The sequence below is a fragment of the Sorex araneus genome, chromosome X (assembly GCF_027595985.1).
Source record: "Sorex araneus isolate mSorAra2 chromosome X, mSorAra2.pri, whole genome shotgun sequence".
In the NCBI taxonomy this organism is placed as follows: domain Eukaryota; kingdom Metazoa; phylum Chordata; class Mammalia; order Eulipotyphla; family Soricidae; genus Sorex; species Sorex araneus.
In genome coordinates, this window is record NC_073313.1 from 201788557 (window position 1) to 201812428 (window position 23872).

The following is a 23872-nucleotide window of genomic DNA, read 5'->3' on the forward strand; positions in this document are numbered from 1 at the left end:
TGGGAGCTCTTTGGCATTATTGTGGCAACGTTGCAGTATGCCATCATTGACAACATCGATGAGGAATACGATTGACTGGTTCAGCATCTCCATGACTGAGAAGTATGCTGAGAGTGGGAAAGCCACAAACAGATGCCTGTCTTCAGAAACTCTCCAGCTCATTCGCCAACATGGTTTGGCATGAGCCTCAGGCAATTACAAGCTAACATCCAAACTCACAAAGCTGTGCAGAGAAGCAATAAAGGAAGACCTTAAAGAGACAAGAGCAGCAGTATTGGCCAATGCAGCAGAAGCTGGAAAAAGTATTTGCAAAACTCGTCTGTCATTCCCCAACTACAAGACCAAGATGACTGCCTTCCAATGTCCTGATGGATCTATCACATCTTCCAGAAAGGCAATTCAAGACTTCTACTCGGATCTCTTTGACAGCCACATCCACCTGCCCACACACCAAATTCCACAGGATGGATATGTCATTCTCAATGTCCTCCCTTCCAAAAATTCGACAATCCATTTTAGTCGGTAAAGACACATACAGCACCCAGTCCAGACAAGGTCAGACCCAAACACTTGAAGAATCTACCACCAGTACTCGTCAATACACTGGTTCAGCTCTTCATACGCTACCTGTCTGAATACAAGGATCCATCTCAATGGAAAACCAGCAGGACAATTCTGTTGTTCAAGAAGGGAGACATCCATGACATTGGCAACTATCGTCCAATCTGCCTGTTATCCGTCGTCTACAAGTTGTTCACTCAAGTCATTCTGAATAGAATAGGCAGAACACTAAATGAAGGACAACCATGTGAGCAAGCTGGGTTCTGAAAAGGATTCAGCACAATTGACCATATCCACATGTTGACCAAGCTCATTGAAGTTTTGCAAGAGTTCAAGATGCCGCGTTGTCTAATGTTCGATTTAAAGAAGGTCTTTGATTCTGTTGGGACTGAAGCAGTCATCAAAGCCCTAGCCAAACAGGGTGTTCAAACTCAGAACATCAAGATCCTCCTCGAACTGTATTACAATTCATCACCAGGATCTCACCATTCTACAAGGAAGTGATCATTGATGTAAAGAGATGGGTTCAGCAGGGTGATACCATTTCACCGAAACTCTTCAGTGTCACCCTCGACAATGTCATTTGACAACTGGAATGGGAAGGAATGAGAGTGAGATAGACGGTCAGCGACTACACCATCTCTGCTTCGCTGATGACATTGTTCTAATAACACCAAACATTAGCCCAGTGGCACAAATGCTGGCCAACTTTGACCTCGAGTGTGGAAAGGTTGGACTGCAGCTGAATCTCACCAAAACAATGTCCATGAAAAATGAACTACTCCCTGACATTCCATTTGCTCTCAACCGAACGAACATCTCCGAATGCAGCAGCTATGTGTACCTGGGTCAAAAACTTAACATGAGGAACGACTTGGTGCCTGAACTGTGCAGAAGGAAGAGAGCAATGTGGAAAGTCTTCAAGGGCATCGAAGAAGTACTTAAGAAAATGAAGACCTTCTGGCTCTGGGCACATCTTTTTGACTCCACTGTTCTTCCTGCACAGGATGAGAATGCTATTCGGGTATCCCAAGGGGAATTGAAAGAGCTATGCTTGGAGTATCACTTTTCACTCAGGTGAGAGAAGGAATCCAGAGTTCTGACCCCCATTGACGATCAAGAATCAGGGATGCTGTCTCACATGGCCGCCCACCTATGAGATGGTCAGACTTCTTTGTCAAAACCCTGAATGAACAGTTTGAGGCTCTTCGTGTTCCTGGATTGAGCAGATATAACTGGGCTACACTAGCACTCAACAGGGAGACGTTACTGGTGTCTGCTCAAACAAATTGAAGATCAATGGGATGACAAGTGATACAAGTGTTAAAAATGGTTATAAGTTGCATGTTCATATAATCTTTTCTTTTGAACCACTGTGTGATCAATCCTTACAAACAGATAACCCTGCCTATATCACCAGAACTTCCTATCCCATTATTAATATTTCCAATGATTTTAGGTCATTCTTATTTCAATAAACTTTATTGTGTAAAATTAGACTCATAATATTATATTTATTCAGATTTCTCTATGGTTCTTACACTGCTTGTAAAATATTTTCCAGAATCTTTACTTCAGAATGTAGGAGTTATTTATGTAATTCCAAACTCCACATCCAATCTGAATTTCTTTCCCTTTGCAATATAAATGATTATATAACAAAGTATTAACAGTCTCCTCTATCCTCTATGCTATGTCCAGCTCATATTGTTCTTTCCAAAAAATAATCTCTACCCATCACATTCATGACCCTTTGTACTCATTCCTTAGGACAGAAAATGAATCGCATTGATGGTAGGAAATAGTTTCTTCTATTTTCATTTCACAATGATCTATATATTTATATTTTACCTAGAGAAAATTTTAAAATTTTCTTTTTTTTGTTATTGTTTATTAAAGAAGAAAGATGTTCTTAGTGGCAAATTCTTTATTCATCAAAGGTCATTGGGGGACACTTATATACAAATGATTAATCTTGACTTACTCCTGTAAGAGGAAAGCTTTCATTCTTTCACTGCTAAGCTTGCAGTTAGCAATGTGTTGTTTATAAATGCTCTTTCTCAAGTCAAACAATTTTCTTTCTTTGCTGAATTTGATTAGATTTTTTGTTGTTGTTGTTTATCATGAAACAGTTCAGATTTTGACAAAAGCTTTATTTTACATCAATTAAAATAATAATGTAATGGGGCCATAGCAATAGTACAGCAGGTAGGGTATTTTGATGCACACGATAGACCCAGGTTCAGTCACCCCAACCCCTTATGGTCCCTTAAGCCAACTGGGAGTGATCTCTGAGCACAGAGCCACGAGTAAGTCTTGAGCATTGCTGGGTATGCCCACAGAACTAACTAAATAAGATAATGTATTTTGTCCTTTATTCTACTTATATGATGTATTAATTCAATGTTTTTTATATGTTGAGCCACTCTTGCATTTCTGGGATGAATTCCACTTGGCCATCATATGCAGACTCCCAGGAATCCTGTAATATTTTAATTTTTACTACTTACTGAGGATTTTATCATATTTTATTGGGCTATTGGTGTTTGATCTGCTTTCTTACAATGAAATTATCTTGGTTTAGTATACAATGCTAATGGCTTTATATAATATACAGTATATAATAGCCTTATACAATAAGTTAGGAGGTCTTCATTATTCAGCTGTATTGTAGAAGATTTTGTGAAAGATTAGTATTAATTCTTTATGTTTTTAGGATCATTCAACAATGAAGTATTTTCCTGGTCCTGGTCTTTACTTGAGATGTTTATTATTATTATTATTACTGATTTTATTTCATTATTACCAGTTTACTCAGATTTTCAACTTCTTGAGTTAATTTGGTAGTGTCTTTATTTCTTAGTTCTCTATTTTTCTTATCACTGTCACTGTATCACTGTATCCCATTCCTCGATTTGCTCGAGGGGGCACCAGTAATGTCTCCATTGTGAGACTTCTTGTTACTGTTTTTGGCATATCGAATATACCACGGATAGCTTGCCAGGCTCTGCCACTCTGCCATGCAGGCTAGCCAGGCTCTCCGAGAGGGATGGAGGAATCGAACCTGGGTTGGCTGCGTGCAAGGCAAACGCCCTACCCGCTGTGCTATTGCTCCAGCCAAAAGAAACATAAAGTGAACAAAAAATGTCTGGAGTTATCAGATGCATTTATAACGTGTAATTAGGGACCTGTGATGGGACTCGATCCCCAGCACCCTATCTAGTCACCCAAGTTCACCAGGAGTGATCCCTGAGTACAGAGCCAGGAGCAAGCTGTGAACACACAGGTGTGGCCCAAATTCTCCCCAAAATGAAAAAAAATTTAAAAATCTGCAGTTCACTGATGATAAGGAGGATCCTTGCTCACAATGAACATTTTATTAAAAATTGCTATTTGGGGCTGAAGTGATAGCACAGTGGGTAGGGCATTTGCCTTGCACGTGGCCGACCCAGCTTCTAATCCCAGCATCCCATATGGTTCCCTGAGCACTGCCAGGGGTAATTCCTGAGTGCATGAGCCAGGAGTAATCCCTGTGCATCGCCAGGTGTGACCCAAAAAGCAAAAAAAAAAAATTGCTATTAAAAAATTTATTCTTTTACTCTTCAGACATGAAATAAAGCTTAAATAGGATCAATGATCGATCTCTCTAAAAGATGTCTAAATGGAAATTACTAAACCTAAGCTAGTTTTTACACCAAAACTAACCAAATGAAAAAGCAAGTTTCTCTATTTTCCAAATAATTTAAGTTCCCTTATTATATATTTCCCATGATTTCAAATAAAATTATTTTAATAAAATTTGAATTTTATTTTAATTAATAAGTCAATAAATAAAAGTATTTGAAAGCATGGAAAATATATAATGCTTATTATATAACCCTTATTGGCTTTGTCCTATCATAGCTTTTTAAGACTTATTTTTCTTTTTAAAGAAACTGTTTGGTGATTTTAAGTGAAGAAAAGTGCTTGGTAATTCATGAAGTGAGCTTTGCTCAGAAACTCAAAAAATGGAGATTTGGATCTCCTCTTACAATGTTGCTGTACCTAGAAATTATGTGTCTGTTTATATGAATACCCACATATTTTCCTGAAAGAACATAAAAGATAATATATATATATATACATATATATATATATGAGAGAGGCAGAAATGGCTAGTAGGGATGTGGGTTAGTGGCAAAGCTAATGCTTTGCATGTATGAGGTCCATGTATTCAATAACCAATATTGCATGAAAAAAAACAGAAAATCAGCAATAAGGAGAGAAGGAAAAGTGGGAGTGAAAGAGGGAGAATGAGAGGAAGGAAGGAACCTAAATTAACTTCTAGTGCATGAAGTTAGTGTTATAACTATGCTCCTCCACTCAACGGGTTAAGAAGCTATTTGAACACACACATACACACACACACACACACACACACACACACACTGTTTCTCCAAGACCATTCATTCAATAAACATTTATTGAGCACCTACTTTGTATCAAATTGAACTTAGAGTTCACCTTGGCAAATAAAAGAGACATATTTTGTCAAAGATTAGATCATGGTTTCTTTTGTCAAAGCTTCAATTCATGAGAATCCTGTGCAGAGTTCAGTTATCACATGCAGAGTTCAATAGTGCAGTTGAACAAAACAATTGAAGACTCACATACCAGTGGAAGTTAAATGGCATGCAGCAATGACCCCAGAGTTTCTGTTGCCAGAGAAACATTTAATGGTGTAACCCAGGAAGTATCATGACACTGTACAAAGGGGCATCTGTTTGCAATTCTAACCTCAACAAAGAAGCAATTCTTCTTGCCAAAGGGGGTAGAATAAATCCTTTCCCTTTTCCTCAGCACACCCCACACCACAGATCCAGCAGAGAATGCTGAATGCTCATAATAGACAGAAAGCTACAGGGTCACCCAAATCAACAAGAGCCACACCAGGGTTAACAAGGAAAGCAGGAAGCCAACATTTTGCTAAGCATATTGGGAGAGAGGAAAACCTTGAATCCATTGATAGAACTGTGCACTGAACAATCTCAACAACTAAGAAATAGATACCTTGACAACAGGTCTTGATGCAGAAATGAGGAAATAACCAACTCAGGACAAAGAGCCTGGGAAAAGAGCCATGGCTAACAGAAAAAAATTAAAAGAGGCTCAGTAACGCCAAAGAGGATAAGTTTGTTTTTATTGTAATGGTGTGGATTAATGGTGGTCTACAGGACTGAGTTTCACCCTGCCACTATCCCACTATGATACTGTTTTATGTCACTGAACCACTCTGTGTTCAGTGTCTAAATGACAAACTTTTTTTTCTTTAGAACAAGTTTATAAAATTGTGAGAATTAGAGAATGTAGATGTTCAGTAAAGGATGGTTACTTTTATATTTACATAACAGAACTGAATTCCTTCCTATCCTGCTGGAAGTTCCAACATAAACTTTTGAGGGTAAGAATCTAATGTCAGGTGTTCTGACATACCCTGAATGGTCAAGAACCTGCTTGGTAAGCATAAGTCTATGCGTTTAGTCCTAAGCACCACCCCCAATGCCTGAGTGTTGTTCCCACAATTCAGCTCTCTTCAACAAAGTTTGTCACCTCTGGCTGACCATAACCAGGTATGTGAGCATCACAACTGTGTATGTGATCCCAGAAAATATTACGACTAAAAGTGTGAACATCACAACCAAGTGTGTGTAACTGGTAGTCATCACAAGGGACAGTAAAATGCATGAGTAAGTAAGAAATAAAATGAGACTGATAGTCTATGAGAATATCTACCTTATAGATGCCTTTCAAATGGCTTACACGTACCTAAGTGGAGTATACCTTATTGTGCCCTAGTACATTCTTTTTCCTTCCACATTCAAAGCTCTGTGAGGTCAGACCCAGGCCTCACTCATGTTTCTTTCAGTGGGTGTCTTAGTTTCACACATGGTATATATTTAGTCAAATTTAATACTGTGGACACCGCTTTGCCTCATTTTGTGTTGCATTTTCACAAATGTTTGTGAAATCATATCCTAAGAATAAGTGATGGCACTTATGGGTAAATGTGCATGCATCTGTTTGTGTGTAGAAAATGAGGAGCTATCCTTTTTTCATTAATCTCTGGGTAGCAACACATGCTAAATACTTGTGGATAATTCCTTTCATACTTACTGACACAAATAACCTAAATACAATAATGAAAAATATAAAAATTGGGGCTGGAATAATAGTACAATAGATGAGGCAGTTGATTTGCATGAGGCCAACCAGGGTTCAACTCCTGACACTACATGTACTCCCCTGAGCCTGCCAGGAGTAACCCCTGAGCATAGAGTTAGGAGTAAGCCCTGAGCACATAACCAGGTCTAAGCCCTGAGCACAGCCAGGTGTAACCCCCAAAAAATGTATATATTTTAAATATTAAGTAATCATAATAGTAAATATATTTACTTTATATATAGTAAATGTGGGCTGGAGTGATAGCACAGTGGGTAGGGAGTTTGCCTTCATGTGGCTGACCTGGGTTCAATTCCTACGCAAGCTACTGAGAGTATCTCGGCCAAAGGGCAGGCCCTGGCAAGCTCCCCATGGCGTGTTCGATGTGCCAAAAACAGTAACAACAAGTCTCACAATGGAGATATTACTGGTACTTGCTTGAGCAAATCGATGAGCAACGGGATGACAGCTACAGTGATAGTAAATACATAGATACCTATAAAGAAGTTTCTTTTATGTGTTTTAGAAATAAAATCCAGTCATTGAACTTAACTTACTGGTGTATTTGTCTTTTAATGTATTTAAAGCAAGAAAGTCTAAAATAGGTTAGGATTTAGAATAGCAGAGAGTTACCTCTTTGTGGTCAATATAGATATTAACCATTGTGCCTAATTTCCTATTCATTGTTTCTAATTTTAGGCTTCAGGCTTGTATATAGCCCTCTTAATCCCTGAAAATTCTATGAGTTCTTTTGTTAAAATACAGCTTCACCCATAATGATCTCATTGTTAATTATTTTTTTAATAAGTAGCTTCACTCCAGTATCCCTGAAACTGTTTGAGCTGCCAACATTAAAAGATAGAAACTGTGGAAAGAGCAGAAACATTTCCCTGGAGTTAGAAAATTATTAAGCCTCCAAAATTTCAAAAGCTTTAGAAATCAGCAGGCTCAACTTCCCTCCCCATGAGCCCACGTCCTCTACCAGATTATTTATGGGAGTTATAGCAGACTCAGCTTCTGCCAGGAGTTCCCATTTGCTTGGCAGAATTTGTATCAGGCATAGAGAGAGGATCTGTGCTTAGTTTTCTTGAAGACACAAGAGTTTAAGTAAATATCAGGACTTGAGAGATAGCATAACAGATAGTGCACTTGCCTTGTATGACTGTCCTGGTTTCCATTCCTGGCATTCCATATGGTTTCCTGAGCCTCTCCAGCAGTGATTCCTGAGCACAGAGCTAGAAGCCTTGAGTACCTCCGGGTGGGAATCCCCCGCCCCCCCAAGTATTTAAGTATCATAACTAGTAGTTAAAAGTATTTTTGACATTACATCTGTTGCCTTAGTTTATCATTGTCAGCTGACTCCATCAAGTCGCTCTTTGTCCAGTTCATCGCCCATAGTGCTCCAAGATATCTTTGAGGCTTATTTGTTGTTACCCTGCACACTGAAGTGGGAATTATCTTTTCACAGTAGACTATGGGGTTGGTGGAAAAACTTTGGATATCAAAATTAGCATAATATAAGCTAAACCACAAATTTGGCCTAGCTACTTGGATCATTCTGAAAGGACAGTAGACAAATGATTGAGTGTGATCTCTGAAGTGAGGTTGACTGGTTGAAATTGTGACTTCAGCATTTACTGACTGCATGATATTGAGCTTGTCGCTTTTTGTGCCTCTGTCTCTCCATCTATAATATGCAAATAATAGTACTAGTTGTTATAAGATTGTTGTGAGGATTCAGTGAATTCAATATTCATATCACACCTAGATAACATGATATTTAAGATATATTAAATAATAATATTAGCTAGATTAACCTCATCAGATGGCACTGAAAGGAAAATCTCAATCTAATTACCAACTTGTGCTCTGGTGGTAGGCTGTCATGCTGCTTTTTTAGGCTAAACTCTGATGTCTCACCTTGTGAAATCTTTCCTAAATCATTTTACTTCTCACTGTCACTGTCATCCCATTGCTCATCGATTTGTTTGAGCGGGCACCAGTAATGTCTCTCATTGAGAGACTTATTGTTACTGTTTTTGGCATAGCCAATACGCATGGGTAGCTTGCCAGGCTCTTCTGTGTGGGCTCCATACTCTCAGTAGCTTGCCGGGCTCTCCGAGAGGGGCGGAGGAATCAAACAAAGGTCGGCCACGTGAAGGCAAACGCCCAACCGCTGTGCTACCTCACACAATTCAGGAATGGGTTTAAAATGGGAGCTAAAGTGTCCAGAGAGATTGTACTAGGGTTGAAATACTATATATGGTCTCTGTCATATTCGTTTCATATATTCCCTCTACCTAAAATAATGGGTGATGCAATCTTGTTGGGGAAGGAAGAGGAGACTGTAATAAAATTAATGAACTTATATATGAGTGAAGGGAGCAAAATGGATTGTTCTTTGAAACTTAATTCTGTGAAGTAGTGCAAGGAAAGCATGTTTAACAAGCTGGGCTGGCAAAACTAGACAGCTACATGCAGAAATGGGCTTAGACCTCCACCTATCACCATGTATAAAAGTCAAATCAAAATGGATTAAAGACCTCAACATCAGACCAGAATCCCTAAGGTACACTGAAGACAAGGTCAGCAAAACCCTCCATGACATTGAAGTCAACGGTATCTTCAAAGCTGACACGCCACTGGCCAAGCAAGTGAAAACAGAGATAAATAAATGGGACTATCTTAAACTAAGAAGCTTCTGCACCTCAAAAGAAACAGTCACCAAAATACAAAGACAATCTACAGAATGGGAAAGGATATTTACGCAGTACCCATCTGATAAAGGGTTGATATGAAGGATATATAATGCACTGGCTGAACTCCACAAGAAGAAAACTGCCAACCTGGTCAAAATATGGGGTGATGAAATGAACAGAAACTTTCCCAAAGAAGAAATCCGAATGGCTGAGGGGCACATGAGAAAATGTTCAACATCACTAATCATCAGGGAGATGCAGATCAAAACAACAATGAGATATCATCTCACACCACAAAGACTGGCCCACATCCCAAAAAACAAAAGCAACCGGTGTTGGCGTGGATGTGGGGAGAAAGGGACTCTCCTTCACTGCTGGTGGGAATGCCGACTGGTTCAGCTCTTTTGGAAAACAATATGGACGATTCTCAAAATATTAGAAATTGAGCTTCTATTTGACCCAGTAATACCTCCCCTGGGAATATATCCCGGAGAGGCAAAAAGGTATAGTAGAAATGACATCTGCATTTGTATGTTCATTGTAGCACTGTTTACAATAGCCACAATCTGGAAAAAAAAACAGTGCCCCAAAACAGATGACTGGTTAAAGAAACTCTGGTACATCTACACAATGGAATACTATGTAGCTGTCAGAAAACATGAAGTCATGAAATTTGCATATAAGTGGATCAACATGGAAAGTATCATGCTGAGTGAAATGAGTCAGAAAGAAAGTGGCAGACATAGAAAGACTGCACTCATATGTGGAATATAAAGTAGCTGAGAGGTACAAGCTTGCAATGATGCAATTTCTGGCAGATATTTCTCTGGATTTATTTACTAGAATACTAAAATACAGAAATCCAAAACCATGCAACTGCTAGTGCGGCTGCTTGACCTCATATCTCTTCATTCTCAGGAATGGAAAACAAATTATCAAATGCTTCCTTTTCAGCAGGTCCAATTTTGGGGGGGAGAAACTCCAAATAATAATAGTGAGGTTTTTTTTGTTGAAATATTGAATGTAATCAAAGTAAAGTGAAATTTATCAGTTACACAGGTGGGGTGGGGGGCTGGAGAGGTGGGGGGATCGGGGAGGTATACTGTGATTCTTGGTGGTGGAATATGTGCACTGGTGAAGGGATGGGTGTTTGAGCATTGTATAACTGAGACTTAAACCTGAAAGCTTTGTAGCTTTCCACATGGTGATTCAATAAAAGAAGAAATTAAAATAAAAAAAAAGAATTTTTTAAAAAAAGAAACTTAATTCTGTCACAGAAATCTGGAACTATAGGTGTTATTCAGAGATTCATGCTAATAGTTTATTCAGACCATCTATTTTTTATTTCAATTAAATTTGATTCTATTTCTTACCATACAAAATAACACTCTGATCTTATTTTAATGCTAATAGAGGGTATTGACAATCCATATTTTTAAGCTCAAGCTTAAAATAACAACCAAAAAAAACAACACTACTCAGCTTTGTAATATAGTTTATAGTTGCATCCTAAACAATATTGAAATGAATATGCTAATATGGATTATAATTTCATAATATACTTCAGAATAATATGGTTATAAACTAAATGGAAGAATGTGCATTCAATAATTCAGATAAAAAGCATAAATGGAGACATAATTCATGCATTTGACCTGATCAAATCACTCACTTCTCAAAACCTCAAAACTATACAGCATTGATAAAATTTAATAATAGTCTTAAAAACTTGATTTTGCTCCTAAAAATGAAGATATCATGGCATATAGACAGAGAGAAAATGTGGATTCACATGGAAATAAAATATCACATTTTCACAAAAGCTCAGAAAAAAATACTTTGGCATGAGAAATTTTATTTGGGGATGAGAACATGAGGATATATTTTAAATTGTTTATTGACAGTTGGTAAATCATTTTTTCTCATTTCTCTCTGTGTAGTACAGATGGGAGACTAATATCTCCAAATTCATTTCTCAGTTATACATATGTGTAAATTAGCCTGTACAAATTACAGGTCTTCTTTATGTGCTTTATTAAATCCTGTCAAAGCTGTTATTAAACTGATTTTATATTGTCAAGTACTTGTGAAAATTGACAATGTAGGTTTGTGAGTTAATCACTCCAAAAGACACAGAAATATGAGAAAATGGTAGCAAACCAATGCTAAAATATATGTGCTATGCGCCATTACATATAAAAACAGTTAATTCATATAAAAACAGTACTCAATTTTAAAAAGTGTATTTTACCATTCTGGGGCTCCCCTCATCATGATAAAACAGTGAACCTATATATTGATTTCAATATTAGAACAGTTTGGTATACTCATATAATTCTGTTGCTATCCTCTAGTTCTATCCGATAATTACTTTCTAGATTGTGTGAGGAAAGAATGTTATGCTTCTTGCAGGAGCAGTGAAACTTCATACTAAAAACTACTAATTGCTCTATACTCCTCATTTTCCCACTCATATGCTGTCCACAATCTCTTAGGGTATAGTAGAGTCTAGTTTCAATTTCAAAGTAGGTTCAGCTAGTCTCAGCTATTGGGTTTAGTCACATAAAGCTTTATCCACAGAGTTTTTATTTTTATTAGTGAATCACCATGGGGTACAGTTACAAACTTAAGAACTTTCATGTTTGTATTTAGTTTACATCCCTCCACCAGTGGCCATTCTCTTCCACCAATGATCCCAGTATCCCTCCCACCACCCCCATCCCAACCCCCACCATCCCATCCTGCCTCTGTGGCAGGGCATTCCCTTTTGTTCTCTCTCCTGGTGGATGTTGTAGTTTGCAATAGAGGTATTGAGTGTCCATTATGTTCGGTCTATAGTCTACATTTGGTACGCAGCTTTCAACCCGAGTGGGTCCTCCCAACATTCTCTACTAGGTGTTCCCTTCTCTGTCTCTGCTGCCTTTTCCAAGCTGTGGGGCAGACCTCCTGGTTCTTCTCTATTACTCTTGGCTGTTAGTATCCCATTCTGCTACTTTATAATCCACATATGAGTGTGATATTTCTATGTCTGCATTTCTTTCTGACTCATTTCACTGAACATGATACTTTCCATGTTGACCCACATATATACAAATTTCATGACTTCATCTTTTCTAACAGCTGCATAGTATTCCATTGTGTAGATGTACCAAAGTTTCTTTAACCAGTCATCTGTTTTGGGGCACTCCGGTTTTTTCCAGATTTTGGCTATTGTAAACAGTGCTGCAATGAACATACAAATGCAGATATCATTTCCACTATACCTTTTTGCCTCTCCGGGTATATTCCGAGAAGTATTGCTGAGTCAAATAGGAACTCAATTTCTAATTTTTTGAGAATCGTTCCTATTGTTTTCCAAAAGGGCTGTACCAGTCGGCATTCCCACCAGCAGTGAAGGAGAGTCCCTTTCTCCTTACAACCATGCCAACGCCAGTTGCTATTGTTTTTTTTTTATCCACGGAGTTTTTATGATATAGAGTAGAAACAAGCAAAGTAACAATCCTGTCAAGTTTAAGTTTAAGGATAATCCTCATTGTTGAATAGAAAAGTTCTCAAAGTCCGATTTTCTATCTTTTAGTACTGCACTTAGCAAAGTTGAATTTTCTTGTGAAGTGTTAACAACTTTTTCAATCCTCTTCTATGTGCATTTCCCTTAAAATTCAAAGGAATCTAAATTTAAAGCACTGTAATATTAAGGAAGAAGAATTATACTTCAATGTGTTGTGCTTCAAGCATGTAATTGGAAAGAAAAAAAGCATCAAAAATGAGAATAATGACAAGGCATTCAGGCATTGAATTGGCGTTTTTGAAAATTGTGACTTATACTGGATTAGCCATTCTAAGCATATTATTTGTACAGCAAAGGGAAAATTGATTATAATGTATAATCTATAAAGAAGTTGACCATGTTCACTTAATAAACACTCAATTTTGGCACTTCCCTAATTAATGTGTCTGGACTTGGAGTAGGAATGGAAGCCTAAAATCATCCCCAGATCTTTTTTCAAGTATCTTAGAGAAAACAATAGGTTTCACTAAGTAATTTCTGAGAGCATGCATTTATTAAGTGTAGTGCTAGGTGCAGGAGATAGCATAGTGAAGGAAATAGAGCTCATTCCCTAGTAAGGAAGATAATATAGGAAGAGACAATTCAGAAAGAGTATGATAAGTGTTTATGCTAGGGAGAAAGTAGTTTCAGAGCTGAATGGAGGGTGGTATGGTAGAAAAAAAAAGGAAGATACAAGTTTGCTTAGTGAAAAAGTGGAAAAGAGGTATTTCACTTGTACTTCTTCCTTTGAGATACCTGTGGTGAGTTCATATGGAAATGTCTGCTAGATACTTAAATTTGCAAACTTTGAGGCTCAGGACAGATATTTGGTCTGAATGATAAGACTTGGGGATCTGCAACTTTTTAATCATTTGGGAATAGCACTGTCATCTTGTTGTTCATCTATTTGCCTGAGCAGGCACCAGTAACATCTCTGTTCTGAAACTTGTTACTGTTTTGGGCATATCAAATGTGCCATGGGGACCTTGCCAGGCTCTGCCGTGCGGGCGGGATACTCTCGGTAGCTTGCTGGGCTCTCTGAGAGGGACGGAGGAATCAAACTTGAATTGGCTGCGTGCAAGGCAAACGCCCTACCTGCTGTGCTATCGTTCCAACCCCATTTGGGAATAGTTTAGATTAATCGGAGAAAGTGTGCAAAGAGGATAAAAAGAAAGCTCAGGGAGAAAAATCTCAAGAATCCCTAAATTTACGGAATAGGTAAGGGAGCTTTTACTTGAGAAAAGACATGATCAATACTAAAAAATGAAAACTAGCATAAGAAGGGGGCAGGGGTAATTTTCATGAGTTGTGTAGTCATCTATTAGCAGAATGGCAAAGAAAGCACATTTCAAGGCTGGAGAGATAGTACTGGGTTAAGATGCATGCCTTGTAAATGAGCAACCCACAGTATACCACACTCTATCAAAGCATTACTGGGACCAGACCTTTTTTCCAGGTATGGTGCTGACCTCTGAGCATGAAAATATATGATACTAAATTTGAACAAATAGTACTGTAGCACTGTCATTCCATTATTCATCAATTTACTTGAGCGGGCACCAGCAACGTCTCCATTGTGAGACTTGTTACTGTTTTGGCACATCGAATATGCCATGGGTAGCTTGCCAGGCTCTGCCATGCGGGTGGGATACTCTATGTAGATTGCCAGGCTCTCAAACAGGGATGGAAGAATTGAACCCAGGTCGGCCGCATGCAAAGTAAATGCCCCACATGCTGTGCTATTGCTCCAGTCCTTGAACAAATATCTGTTAATAAATTAAATGTCAATTAATGTGGTAAATTTTGTAAGACTGTAAAATAAAAATAGGTAAGCACATATATTACTGTTTTCAAACAATTATATACATCAAATAACTGGTCAAAGTTTTTGAGGTTTGTAGCGGTTTATTCATGCAAACACAGTCTTTTTGTTTTCAGAGAAGTACCATGCAAATTCACTTTAATCAGGATGTATCTCTGACCAGTGGGCAGAATTAGACAGATCATCCTCATCTTCTTAAAGAATAAATTTCTAACAATGAGTAGTTGAAAGCGAAAGGCTGAGCTTGCTCCCACAATCCAAAATTGCCACCATGACCTGGTCACACTGCACCATCTCAGAGCTATTAGTCTGCTGAAAATTCAAATGTGCAGGCTTTATGACTGAAGTCTCCAGGCTTTCTCAGTGTTAGCATGGAGTAACTTTCCCCACTTCCTATATTCCTGGAAGTATCGGCAGTCACCCCCACAGACTGACTCTAGCACCATCACGTAAGCTCTTCTACCACCCTTGCTTCAGAGATCCATAAATAAATCTCTAAAGAAATTTAGTTAACCTTCAATTTAGTTTATCATTAACTAGTTAAAATTCAGTTAATCTCAGACCCTCGCAATCTTGAACATACCAGGATAGATCACTTGGGAGGAGGGTGGTTAGGGGAGACAGGTTAGCCTGGTACTCACACAAATAGAGCCCCTGGCAGCCACTTGCTCCCACAATCAAAGCTCGCTGCAATGCCCCTGGCTGGACTCAACTATCATGGGGCAGATCTCACTAAGACATGAGTCTTCTGAAAATTTGGGTATGCGGGTTTTGTAACTGAAATCTCCAAGCTTTCTCACGGTAGGGATGAGCTACCTCCCCTCACCTCCCTGTACCTCTGAAAGCCCCAGCAGTCACGTCACATCTGAGCCCCAAAGCCACCACCCAGTTAAAAATAGCTACTCCAGTTGTGCCTTCCAATAATAATACTGAACACCCTGAACAAACACGATGACCTCTTAGTGCCTCTATTGTAAAACATAATGCACAAAAAGCTAGAGAGAGAGCTGGGAGAGGGCGCGAGACAGAGACAGAGACTGAGAGGCAGAGAGAGAGAGAGAGAGAGAGAGAGAGAGAGAGAGAGAGAGAGAGAGAGAGAGAGAGAGAGAGAGATTGGGAGATTGGTGTTGGGAAATGTACACTGGTCGAGGGATAGTTGTTGTAACATTGTATGCCTGAAACCCAACCATAAATAGCTTTGTGATGGTTTATGTCATGGTGTAGCACTGTAGCACTGTTGTCCCTTGTTCATCAATTTGCTCAAGTGGGCACCAGTAATGACTGCATTGTGAGACTTGTTGTTACTGTTTTTGGCATATTGAATATGCCACGGGTAGCTTGCCAGGCTCTGCCATGCGGGTTGGATACTCTCAGTAGCTTGCCAGGCTCTCTGAGAGGAATGGAGAAATTAAACACAGGTCGGCCACATGCAAGGCAAATGCCCTACCCGCTCTGCTATCACTCCAGTCCATGTCATGGTGATTCAATTAAAAAACTGAAAGGCTGAGCTAAATAATTTATTATTGTTTTTATATTGATAACTATGTATGACTATATAAATATGTACCTAAAACTATTTTATAAGACTTTGAACAAAATAAATCAAACTCATAAAAATAACCAAAAAAAATGAAGTACTACATGCAACTGAGGATGGATTATGTGCATGTCTTCCCAAATCTTCTGACATTGGTATTTATACCATGGGAACTTTAAAATCATAAAAATGCTTTTTTTTTATGAAATACTATTAAACTTTTGCCAGCAGTATTTGGGAACATCAACATATTTTATCATAGAAACATAATGCTTTCTTGTTGATGTCATCATTAACAAATTGGTATGTAATCTGAGACTTTTAAATAAAATCTAGAATGATCTATAAGTTGAGATATTTAGTAGGAGTTTGGATTTAATGACCCCCCCCAAACCTACCTGATTCTAAGAATATATATTATTAAAGTGATTGTTGAGAAACAATACATTCTAATTCCCTTTTGTCATTTTAAACTAGTTTTCTATAGTTTCTTTCAGAGTTATAGATATAAATAAGATCATTTGTCATTTTTCTTATTTTAGTTTTTATCGTTACTATTCAAATGTTCATTGTCTGATTTTGAAAAGTATGTCATTTTATGACTTAGAACTTGATTGCAATCGAAGAAACAAAAGACGCAAATTAGAGGTAGGGTTTATCTGAAGAGTTGAAATTGTAGAACTAGTCCAAAACCTTAATTAGCAAAACTAATTTTTAACTGTATCACTGTATCATTGTCATCCCGTTGGACATTGATACATTGATTTGCTCCAGCACGCACGAGTAACGTCTCCATTGTGAGACTTATGGTTACTGTTTTTGGCATATTGAATATGCCACAGGTAGCTTACTAGGCTCTGCTGTGCATCTCGGTATCTTGCCGGGATCTCCGAGAGAGATGGAGGAATCAAACTCGGGTCGGCAGCGTGCAAGGCAAACCTACCTGCTATGCTAGAAAGATTTGCTACCTAGTCCTGCATATTTATGTTTTGAATTTTTTATATTATTTTAAAGATTAGCTTAGGCTCTGTGGTTTAAAAAATTGTTAATGGTAAGATTCTATGCATAAAATATTCCCAACACCACACCCTCCATCATTGTTCACTTCCCTCCGATATAGTTCCAGGGTCCTTTACTCATTGACCCCTGTGTTCAGCTACCTACTGATGACCAGTTCTCGGTTTTTATGGTCTTGGGCATTTACTCCCCGACTAGGTTTCAAAATTTGACCTTTCTCAAAAAAGCACCTGCTGTGCTTTTTTTTTTTTTTTTACTCAATGTCTCAAGGGAATTGCCTAATAAGAATCGTTTTAAGTTTTTTTATATTTTGAGGGGGTTGAAGGTTGGGTCATCCACCGAGTAATGATCAGGGATTACTCTTGGCTCTACACTCAGGAATTAACTCCTGGAAGTACTCTGAAGACCATATGGGATGCCAGGGATAGAAACTGGGTCAGCTGCCTGCAAGGCAAGAGTCCTACCCACTATACTATTGCTGCAGCCCCAACAAAAGCATTTTTTAAAGTGACCAGTGAGATGAAAATTTTAATATTAAAACCTTACTGGATAAAAGCATTGAAATTTTATTAAAATAATACATAGGGGAACTTTTAAATGTGCTGCTTGGATATTAAATATTTTCTTCCACCACATTGCATAATTTTATTATTATTTCCTCAAGTTGTCTAGATTGCCTTGATTCTGCAATATTTGCATAATTATACAGATTCAAGAGGAAAAACTTTAAAGCAAATGATATTTTCAGTGGATTTTAAATAGTGATGCAAATATTGAAAATCCATCTGTAATGGGTTTCCTTTTCATGCTCTATTACCATCCTATGGGTAAGTGAGAGAAATATTTTCAACAAGATCATTTCATCCACTCTGATTATAAGTGTTTCTGTAATCTGATGCAGATTAATTCTGTGAGAACTCTTAAAGAGAGATGTAATAAATTGATATTCCTATCAAATAGCCAGCGGTTTGATCCACAGCAGTTAGACAACATCATCTCTTTTCTTCTTACAGTGAGAAAATATTTCCTTCATACCCTGAAACAAGAACCTCAGCTGCTTCTGCCAGGGTGATGACTAGAGAGATGGCTCTCCAGTCCCCAAAGTAAGTGATACCAGATACAAAGGTGTGTCCGATTTTCAAGATTTTCACGAAGTATGTTTCTTAATTTTGTCAAATCTTCCCTAAGAAGATTATTTCTTGGAAAGGATCGTTGGTGTGCAGGTGACTTTCATATCATTGACACAATTCCAGATAGTATGTCTTCCTGATTGTAATGTCAATGATATTTTGTAAGGATTTCATTACTAAAACATAGCCATGCTCATTATGGTGGAAATTTGAAGTCTCTGTAGCACATTAAGAAAAGGAGTCATGCCATTTGAGCATTCACAACAAAGATTTAGACCTGGATATTATTCTAGGAACAGCCTCTAGTTGTTGCTGTGCCTGCTTGCATTTTTGTGGTTCTCTGTTTATGGAAAGGGAATAATGATGTGAATTGTGGCATGTATGTGGCCTGATATGTAATCAATTTATAGTTCAGAGGGTAATTTTTTATAACTTCAGTGGAGAGTCAGTGGAAGGAATAAGCTTGCTCTTTTTCATGATTGCAAGGACATCTTGAGAAAAGATTTTGTGATTGTGATTTGACTTTTTTGGTTCTCAGGTGCCTGAGTACCTTCATATTATAATTGTTTGCATCCTATTTCTAGAATAAATCGTAAAGAGACCCTGTGAATTAGGATCTATGAAGAATGTTTCAAAATATGTTTTTTGAAAGCCTGTACCCTCTTTTCCGTATGCATGGGAGTCTCACTGTGCTCAGCAATTTATGACTCTACCTCTCTTATGTTTGTAGACTTTTAAGGAATCATCCTTTTTTTTATAGAATTAATTGATATACCAATGATGACAAGTTCTTTATCTTATCAGAATATCTCATGTAACATGTAACTGTAACAGGAGTATGACTCAGTAGACAGTGGTTGCAGAATGTATTGCACTGGAAGATTAACCTTGTTTCATAAAGGTTATAAAGTAAAAATACATGCAGCTAAAAATAAATAAATAATAAAAGAATGAGGGAGTATTTCGTTAGCCACCCACATAACATTTGCAAATCTGATAAATGACTTTTGAAAAATTGTTCCTGAGAGTTTGTCATTGTTAATGCAATTTGTAGGCTTCAGATGTATGTTTGATCAACTGGAATGAAAAGAAAGAAGTATATGCTATAATCTCTGGTTTCCTCCTGTTTGATTGAGCTAAAATCTTCAGTGCAGGATGGACATTTACCATCATCACTCAGGCTACAAAGAAAATTAATTGAACAAGTGGGAAATTATTCCTTTAAATCTGGGAAACAGTGTTGTCACCCTCTTATCCCTCAATTACAATGTGCAGAATCTCGTTAGTATTTTATTGAAGATGCTTTTATGACTCTTTGTGTTTCATTAAACCCCAAAGCAATTTTTGTAATATACTATGACAGGTGCTGAACTTCTGCTTGAGTTACTCTATGGAAGAGCCTATTGCGAAGCAGCGCTAACTCCTCTCTCTCGCCTCAGGAGAACCAATCTGCACGGTTTAATTTCTTCAAGCTGCTAAGAAGTTCTTTGTGTTTGGAATGCCCCTCCATGTATTTCTAAGCTGTTTTTCTAGAGCAAAAACTTTTCCAGTCAGTCCCACTTACTACTGACTTTGGGACTAGTTGACAGGAGGTAACCAGTGCACTGTAAGATAGTTGGCATAACCTAGTGTTTAGGTGCCACTCCAGGAGTGGCAATCAGAATCATCTCCAGACATTGCCCTACACCCCCTGTGGCAACAAAATGCCCTGAGAGCCATTATTCTACAGTGCTATTTTTCTCCAAGCTTGAGGTTCCTTATAAATACAAGGATGTTATGCTTCAAGAATTAGTTGTCCTCCATATTATTATAGTGGTCAGGTGTGAAACCAAATGGTGAATTAGGCAGGTGTTATGTAAAAGCCATTAAAGGAGTAACAGATGCTTTCAGCTTATGAACTCAATTACACAACATGGAGCTACACTGTGAGATAATTTAGGGTCATAGGTGGGTTTAAAGATGGGAAGAATGAATGAGTGCTTCGTTCCCATTGCACTGGTGCTTATTTCATCCTCTTGAAAATATTTGCCACTCTAATGCTAGACCAGAAGTATATCTTTTGCTTATAAATGTTCTATTCTTTAGTAATGCATTAGCGTACAGTCATGATGGATTGTGGTTTTCTAAAAAATCAATTATTTTTTAAAATGTGTCAAAAACTGGGTCAGAGAGATAGTACAGGAGTTAAGACTCTTTTCTTGCCGTTAGCAATTCCAGTGTGATACCCACTGACACATTGTTTCATGAGCACCTCCAGGAATATCCCCACCCCACCCCCAGAACACAGCTATAATAGCCCCTGATTGCCAAAAGGTGTGGCTGTCCCACCTCTTCCATTGTGTCAAAATAGAAACTGCTGTATTACTATGCTCACAAAGAAAAAGATCCCCAAGAATTTGCCTAAAAAAGTGCTATCCCTAAATATATCATAATCTGCAATGATCAGTGCTCACTTGGCATTAGTATGTAGTGAGATCTTATTATTGAGTTACTATTACTTTGCTTACTATTCTCTTTGCTTTTACCATGCTCCTTAAAAGGTCTCTATTTATTATTACAAACAGAACATTCTTGGCGACCATAACAAAGATCATGTGCTTAGAGCCCTTCAGTGGCTTCCTAGCTTATTACCAGTAAAAATCGAAACCTGTAGAATACTCTACAAGAATAGATTTGTCCATTATCACTCTCTATTCCTCTCTTCCTTGCTTATTCCACCCCATCTTCAGGGGCCATCTCAGTGTTCAGAGAACACACCTGTTTGGTCTTAGGGATTTTGCACCTGCTATTTCTATTGCTTACAATGTTTTTCCAAGGATGGATGTATGCATCAGTTAACTCACATTCTAGTGTGCTTCCATGCCACCCTTGTTAAGCTGCTGTCTCTATCCCTTCAATACTCTAATACCTTTCTCTTTCAGCTTTGGGTTTTATTCTTGATCTACGTAACTGTTCATAATTGCGTTCCAGGTGTACAGTGTTCCATCAGTCTTATCACCAGCATCAGCTTCCCTCCACCAAAGTCCCCAAGTTCCTTCCCAGTCCCTAACCTATGTTCTTGATAGGCACATTTTTAAGTTTGCTTGTTTTGGTTTGGATCTCATTGTTACAATATTATTGGCTCTGTAATATAAGTATATACATACACAACATCTTTATACCACAGTTGTGCATAAGCCCCTGGCCCCCTCCTTGACCAGTTTATTATATCTTGAAATTATATACATTTGTATATGTGCATATATGCATATATGTGAGTAAATGGCTTATTTAATTCAGCTAGATATTATATCAAAGAATTTTCTGTCAGTGGTTTCACATCTTATTTTATATTGTGTGTATTAGTTGCTGTTCAGTAAAGAATCAAAATTAGCAAGAAAAATATAAATATACAAATACATATGATTTCATGTATGTATTTGTTGAATATCTATGCAATATCCTTAGACTGATATTTATATTTTTAAAAAGATATTTTAAGAAATTGACTCATGCAGTTAGTGGAACCTGAGAAATCCTAAGAGAAACAACTAGCAAACCTGAAGGCCAGGAAAGCCAGTAGCATAAGTTCCAGTTGAAAAGACAGCTTGCTGGAGACCCAGGAAAAAATCATTGTTGCAGTTTGAATCCGGGAGCAGCGGGAAGATATCGGTGCTTCAGCCTCTATCTCTTAGCCTGCAGGCAAGCGAGGCCCCTCATACTCTAAGGAAGGTCATTCTTTTGTTTTTTTCTTTTGTTTTTGATTACAACACAATGTTTTCTATCGAAACATAGTATTTATACAATATTGCTAATATCAGGGTTTCTACCCAGGGTGAATTTGATATGCCAAAAACAGTAACAACAAGTCTCACAATGGAGATGTTACTGGTGCCTGCTCGAGCAAATTGATGAATAACAGGAGGACATTGCTACAGTGCTGACATCTCCTGAAAATCCCACCACTCTCCCCACTCCCACAGCACTACCCTACCCTATAGGTCAGCCCAGTTCTATAAATCAGTTGTGAGTTTCATTTATGTCTGACCATAGATTACTTCCTTACTATTGTTAACTGACTGGATGAAGGCCATCAAAATTGCAGGGTCAATTTTCTATATTCAATATTATTTTCCTCTATAAAGACTCACAGTAAATGCTGTTTATCTTTGAAAGTAATAGCAATATGTTGATTTGTTTGCTAAACGAAGGAGGAACGTTTGAAAAGATATCAACACTTTCAAAAACTGTACTTTAAAAAAATGTGAAACACCTGAAGAAGCAGCTTAGGGATAGAACACAACTTTAGCATACATGAATCCCTATGTTCAAGTCTGACAACAATTTACAGGACACAAATTAATTTAAATAAACCAATTGAAAATCTACACTCTATAGTATTTGTCCGGAGGCTGCTAACCTTTAAAAAATGTGACTGAGTTTGCACAGCAGTGCGTGCGGGGAAAATAGCATTGACAGGGATAGTGATGGACGATCTTGATGGGTAGTGAAGATGCACTAACTTTCTACAGCAAAACGGTAAACATTAACCAGCTGTAGCCATTATACCTAATCTACAATAGCACTGTCATTCCGTTGTTCATCAATTTGCTCGAGCGGGCACCAGTAATCTCTCCGATGTGAGACTTGTTACTATTTTTGGCATATGGAATATGCCACGGGTAGCTTGCCAGGCTCTGCCATGCAGGCGGGATACTCTCAGTAGCTTACCACGCTCTCCGAGAGGGGCAGAGGAATCCAACCCAGGTTGGCCCCATGCAAGGCAAAAGCCCTGCCGCTATGCTATCGCTCCAGTCCTTTTACAACCTTAAGTAAGTTAAAGACATTCTTTTTAAGGCATGGGTTTGAGCCACACCTGGTGGTCATGGTCAGGATCACTCCTGGCGGTGTTTTGGGGGACGAGATGTGGTACTGGAAATCATAGGCAGTAAATATTTTTTGGAGGTTTCCCAGAATTCACCAGTGAACCCGTGTGAATCAGAAATTTTGTTCTTGGGGAGATTCTTAATTACTGTTTCAATTTCCTTACTTGTGACTGTCCTGTTTTAGGCTTTCTGCTTCCTCCTCGTTCAGATTTGGGAGATTACAAGATTCAAAGGATCCATCCATTTCTTCTAGGTTCTCCAGTTTAAGAGGATAAAGCTGTTCATAATAACCTCTCATCATTTTTTTAAATTTCTGAAGAATATACAATAAATATTTAAAACTTTTTTTAAAAAGATGTGGTTTTTTAAATATTAAAAATTTTCCAGTTGAGGAATGAATCTCCAATTAAAGATTTTATTTTTCTATTTCACTGTCAAAATCGTATAAATGTAACTTTTTCTCTCAAAGGAGGAACTTCTCTCTTATTAATATTTT

General features: G+C 38.0%; 1 protein-coding gene across 2 annotated transcripts in view; it reads left to right on the plus strand.

The window, feature by feature from the left end:
- B3GALT1 (beta-1,3-galactosyltransferase 1) overlaps window positions 1–23872 on the plus strand; it is a 656758-nt gene that overhangs the window by 393325 nt on the left and 239561 nt on the right. The window contains exon 3 of one of the 2 annotated variants that reach the window (XM_055119807.1): window positions 18395–18506. The gene's annotated coding sequence lies outside the window, so the exon portion shown is untranslated. The remainder of the gene's footprint in view (window positions 1–18394; window positions 18507–23872) is intronic. The other variant, XM_055119806.1, reaches the window with a different exon arrangement.